We start from the raw sequence: 6,635 nt of genomic DNA on the forward strand, positions 1-6,635 counted from the left end.
TCAATCTAGATGTTAGATCGAATAAGGATTGACCTTCATTAAGAAGTCCTCACAGCTACAACAATTTAAATTGGTTACAACAGTCAAGGGTGAATCAATTACTTCAAAGAGTGAAGTGAATCATTATAACATTACTTGTCATACTTGGAATAATAAACTATACTTCATTGCTGAGTTTTTTCACCTTCAAGAGGAAGGTTTTCCCAAGATAATATCTGTGCATTTGTGTGAATTATTGTGTTATCTAATCTGATCATAAAACATGGTATCAGAGCCAGGTCCAGGCTAGGAGCCCCAAGCACATGAGAGGTGTGGCTTAAGGGGGGGTGTTGGTGTTGGAAATAAGCCACACCCAGACCGATGATGGACTAGTCCAAGAGGGGCCAGTAGCTCAGTGGTAGAGCACTCCAATAACGTATGGAATGTCCTAGGTTCGAGTCCTAGCTGGTCCATGTCTCAACATTGAAGGGGAGTCCCCTCTCTCTTGTTATTGCATTATCTATTTTATCACCTTTGATTTATCATATTGTTCCATTATCGTTTATCCAATCTATCCATCTAGTTGTCCGTGGAGGTGGAAACACCAAAACATGGGTTTGACCATGACAAACCTCTAATCATAGCCATCCAACATTTCATCCTCGTTTACAAGTGTGTAGGCTTGACAGGGAAGAATGCAACATTTTCTAGAGGCTTCATATGCTAGATCGTTTGTGTAATTATATATTTTCTTTATCATTTCATCTCTCTCTTATATTCTGTTTGTGTTTAGTTTATTATTTTGATTGTATCTATAGCAGAGTAGAAAGGACTTGTTATTCTAAGCATTATGGTATAGTTTTGGTACCTCATCTGTATAGGATGCTTGTGTGTTGTGTTGTCATCCTCGAATCATGCGTACATCTTGGACAAAGAGTATATGGGGTTATGTAGGTAGTCTTGATAGTCTGATCTTTTGTTCGAATATTTCTATTTGTCAGCATTGCATAGTTTTCAACTCTTTCATCCTAGTGAGCAAACTCAGAGGCTAGAGAAACCTGAAGGTTTTTTTGGAGTGGAAAGGTGGTTATTGACTCCCATGGTGTCTGGTCGCCCTTTGTAGTGGTTCAATTTTCCTCTACATATGTTAGGTTGTTGAATGTTTCACTATTGTAAGAACTTGGTGACCAGGTTGAGTAAGGACTACTCCAAGTGCATATTTTGATGCATTGGTCTCAATTGTAAATGGTTGAAGATTTTTGAGTGCAAGTATTGGTACATAACAATATACATTTAAATTCCTCAAATAATTTCTATTATGTGATTGATTGGATGAACTTTTCTTTAGTGCCACCTTTGGAAACTTGGTGTAGAAACATATCCACATGAGAAACCAATCTCAAATCCCTTATAGAATTTCTCTAATCACAAGAAGTTACAGACCTCTATAGATTCTTTGGTTGTGATCATTTTTTGATGAGTTGAATCTAGGAAGAGTTCAAATGCACTTCTTGTACATATACTATGTATCCCAGATATTGTACTTCTCATATGACAAGTGAACATTTCTCCATAGTTGCGGAAACCTTATGTTCCTACAAAAGTTTCAAGCACTCGCTCTATATGACACATGTTCAACCATGTTTTTTTGAATATCAGGATATTCTTAAGGTAGACTATAATAACTAAAGTACCAAATAGCCTAAGTATGTCATTCATGATCTATACGAATGTAGTTGGTCCATGTGCTAAGACAAAGGACATAACCAACTATTCAAAAATACTTATTTTATCTTGAAGGTTGTCTTTCAAATGTTTGTAGATTCAAGAAGAAAATCATGATAGCCAAACTTAAATGCTTTTGGTGAAGAATTTCACATTGTGAAGCTTGTCTAGCAAGTCCTCAATCCTTAGAAGAGAATACTTGTTCTTTATCTTGTTGAGAGCTCTATAATCAATGCCCAACATTGTGTTATCCGTCCTTTGTGCAATCACAATTAGGTTAGTGCAAAGTGTTAGGTTGGGCTTGATATGTCCTTTATCTACATGATCATGGATTTTCCACTTGAATTTCTTGTTCTCTAAAAATGACATGTGGTATAAAGAGGCATTAGGTAAATGTGGTCAAAGAATCAAATTAAGTATGTCTTACCACATTATGTGTAGGCAGTTCCTTTGGTGGCAAAAGGATATCCTTGTATTATTTCTACTCGTGGCTAGCTTTTAATGTCTTTGTTGCTTCTTTTGGATGACTTGTGGTAGAGACTAACACCAAAAGGACATTATTATATTCAAGTCTCATCATCAAAAGCACAAACTTTAACTAAAATTGATGTTTACTCCCTATGGTGAATATGCTTTGACTTCATGAAATAAACAAAGAATTCAAGTATGCACAAAACATAAATAACAATTACTGAAACATAGGCAAAATGATATATCTTTATTGCTTCAATGTAATGGATAGTACAATCATGTCAAAGTATATGTTCAATAATCACTACCCCTTTCCTGATACAATCATGTCAAAGTATATGTTCATTGATCTTTCCAATTTGAGCTTCAATTGAAGCTCCACTTTTAGCAAGCTTTGTCTTTCTTTGTATATGCTCATCATATTCATGACATACTTAACATGAAGACATTATTCCTTTGTTTTCCATCTTATAACCGATCGTTCCTTTTTGTCTATGATTTTTTTCATAAAATTTACCAATATAATTTTCTATAGTGTCTAGTTCTACCTACAATTTCTTACATCTCTATCATGTTTCTAACTACAAATATTACACTTGCATTCTATTGGAAGTTCATATTTATTTACATTCTCTGTTGTTTCAATAAATGGATACTTTGAACCCCATTTTTTATTTTTCTTTTCCTCTTCCATACATACTTACAAATACATCATTTGCGACATTGTCATCCATGCCAATTAACTCATTCTGGCTACCCTGAGTATCCCTTGGAACATAATCTACGACATTGGCATCTAAGTCAATTAACTCATTCCAATATTTCTTGAGGTATCTCCTTCATTAATATTTAGTGCAACTCTTGATGTTGTAGCTCCATGTAATGGAATGTTAACATTACTAAAGTATGACATTATGGTTCTTTATTTTAATGATCCCCCTTCACCACTTTTAGGAATCTTCCTATTTGACATCTCTCATGAAATAAATGCTTTAAAAAATGTCTTTTTGTTAAGAAGGAATCATAGAATATATAAATCCACAATTCCTTGGGCCTTGGATGTCTCCCTACTAAATAATCTATAACATTGAACAAAAAATGGCAAATCTAGAAATAGTCTTATAACACTATAAAAGAAATAGTCAATTACCTTTAGGTTTTAACTGTTTCCCTTATATAGAAAAATGTATAGTTGCAACTTGCCAATGATCTGAATTGAGAGCTCATAATTGAAAAAAATGTGTCAAAAGAAATCAAAGTTTCAATTACATTTCTATCATTCCATATTTGGTAAATTTCATGAGATTTTAAAATGGGATACTAAAAATTTGGTGAATTCCACTAGATTTTTAAATACTACATTAAAAATGTGGTGATTCCCACTGTTGGCATTGCATGGAGATTGCATTGAAGAAGTATATTAGGAAGTGTTGTCATTGATGTCAATAGCAACTAATAATGAAACCGTAAAGCAATCGGTAATGAAGCAGTAAAGCAACTGGTAATGAAGCAGTGAAAATCAACCGGTAACCCTATCCAGCTAAGAAGCAGAACCCTAACCGATGAAGCTTGGAGATTGGTTGTGATGATTTATGATCGGATGATGATCAGTGATGAAGATGCCACAAAAGAATGTTGCGCGTGATGGGTTTCTAGAAGGTTTTGGCACATAAAGATAACCATTTATCTTGGGAATGATCAAATTCATAGTATGAAGTGACAAACGTGTGTTGTGTTACAAGATTCAAAGTGCAATGATCCATGAGCGGTTGTAGATGCCTAGAAGAATGTAAAGTTGTTATATTACCCTATGCAATGTAATCTAACGATCAAGATTGAACCAATGTGTTTGTAATCTCTATGAGAATTTTAGTGTTTGTGTTGTGTTACCGACCTAATGTATTTGTTTATAAGGTCGATGGATTGCTTGAATGAGTGGTTGGCAAATTTGATAAAGTGTGAAAGTGATTGTTGCCGAACTGTCATAACCCTCTTTTAAGACTTCGATAAAACTTGTTAATAATACTATTATTATCCTTATCATCCTTATCATCCTTATTATTATTATTATTATTACTATTATTATTATTATTATGAATTAGAAATGATAAATTAAATAAGGTCAAAATTTTAAATAAAAATGAGTAATAAATGGTGACTCGCATGTGAGGTCATAATTTACTTGGAAATTATTTATTTCCTCAATATTCTAATTGAGCACATGGTGTAGGAGAAATAAGAAGATTCTAGAAAAAAAAATTAAATTTCAAAATATTAAGGGAGTTACAAAATTATTCTATGACAAGAATAATTCTATTCATGGCCTTTTTATGACAAAGGAGTTACAAAATTCATATTTGATAAAATGGAAGAAAATTCAAATTTAGATTTTTAATGCATGGTCAAATGTAACCGCCACTATGACAACAATCATTTTGCATGAAATTAATTTAAAAATTACTTATTTTCTCAATATGTTATTTAGCACATGTTGTAGGAGGAAATGAGAAGGTTCTAGAAGAGAATCTCAAATTCAAATTTTTGCATGTAACCCCCACTATGACAATAGTCATTTTTGCATGGGATTATTTTAGGAAAAGAATCTCAAAACCAATTAATTTACATGGTAGTGGGAAAATGACTCTCTTTTCTATATATTAAACACTAGATTTTTGAAAAGAGGGGGTTCATTTCTTTGATAAGTAGTTTTGAATTATTGCAAATTATGTTAGTAGTAAGAAGATTTTGGTAGACATATTATATTGTAGGAGATAGGACTTTCTAGGGGTTTTGGAGGAGATCTATACCAGGTTGCAAGACAAGGATTGAAGGGAGCAAGAGGAAAAGTTAAGAAGAAATCAAAGGGATTGAAGATCTTCAACAAGGAGAGCATTATCAGATAAGTGAATTTTCCTCCAAACAATTAAGGAAGTTTGATCAATAAAATTTATTTAGTTGTATTTCAAAAAATATATATGCAGTTCTTTTATTTCTTTGTAATATCTTAGGAAATAAAATAAAAGAAATTGTTTTAGTCTTTTAGAAAGGAAATAAATATAGTGTTTATTTATTATTAAGATTTTCTATTGGTTCCAAATAATATTTTAAATTTGGAGTTTCAATCTCATTTAATTTCAAAGAAAGCTAATGGCGTTTTAATTTATTCATAACATGAAACATAAAAATTTGATTATATTCATTGGAAACAACATTTATCTTAATTATGAATTAAAATTTTAAATAGATTTATCGATAAAATATATGAAAAAGATTCATTGCATATCTATCTTGAAATACCCAATTTAACATAGTTTAATGATAAATTAAATTTTCCCAAATACAAAAAAAAGAAAAAGAGAAGATATCAATCCATTATTACTAAATCAAATATTATTAAATTTAATACTAAATGAGACTAATGGAATAATGTTAGGTTATCCTATTTTGAAGCTTGGCACATAAAATATTATTATTGCATTGACTTTAGTTACAAAAACATATTGTTTAAAATTGAACATGCAAAATAATTTGTATTAATTGAACTGGCTTTTAGTCAATTACTTTCACTAAAACTTATAATTTAATTAGTTATAAACAAGGGAAAAGATGTAATTAATATTTATATGTGGGTTCAAAAATGAAACTTAGTTAATGAATTAATTAGTTTCATCTAAGAAATAATTACTCATAAATTATTGATTAGAAATAGAAAGTAAATTTGGGAGAGAAAAGCTATGGGATGAAAATCAAATTAAATATGGTTTTACTCTTTTCATGCAACTCTAACAATTTTTCTTTTAAAAGGCAATTTAATTAGAAATACCATCTTAAAATATCCCTTAAATGTAGTTCTTCACCAGCGCCAACATCATTGGTCTCAATATTTTTTATTAAATATATTTTTTATTATGATGCAATAGCTTATCTAGTATAAACTATAGATGCTACAGAGTAAGTTGTTGATTCTTCTTTTGAATCTATTGTTCAAGAAACAGTCTATTTTATTATATAAGTAAATTAAATAATTTTATTGATATAGAAATAGTTTAATATGAAAATGTAATAAAATGAAAAAAAAAAAATCGATTTAAATTTTTATCTCAAAATAAAAAAAAATAGAATAACTAAACTTGAAAAAAAAACTACAACAAAATTAGTCATCCAATCCCTACAAAAAGGGTTTTCAAAATTTGCATAAATTTGGATACAGTAATCTGCAAACAAGACTAGGAAAAATTATCCTATTAAGATGGTTTTATACAAAATAGGAATTCGATTGATGCAAAGGGTAGCAAACTAGCAGAGAGGCATGGTAGATTTCGTAGAACTCTTTTGAATGCATTCTTCTTCTTCTTCCATTCTTCCTCAAGGTAGATTTCGTAGAACTCTTTGGAATGCATTTTTCTTCTTCCATCCTTCCCATGGTAGATTTTGTAGAACTCTTCTGAATGTATTCTTCT

General features: G+C 30.9%; 1 non-coding gene across 1 annotated transcript; it reads left to right on the forward strand.

The window, feature by feature from the left end:
• The first annotated feature begins 380 nt into the window (after nt 1-380).
• TRNAV-AAC (transfer RNA valine (anticodon AAC)) lies at nt 381-452 on the forward strand. The gene has a single exon. It is a non-coding gene; the product is annotated as a tRNA-Val (tRNA).
• The last annotated feature ends 6,183 nt before the right edge of the window (nt 453-6,635 follow it).

Source organism: Cryptomeria japonica, chromosome 2 (genome assembly GCF_030272615.1).
Source record: "Cryptomeria japonica chromosome 2, Sugi_1.0, whole genome shotgun sequence".
Lineage (NCBI taxonomy): Eukaryota > Viridiplantae > Streptophyta > Pinopsida > Cupressales > Cupressaceae > Cryptomeria > Cryptomeria japonica.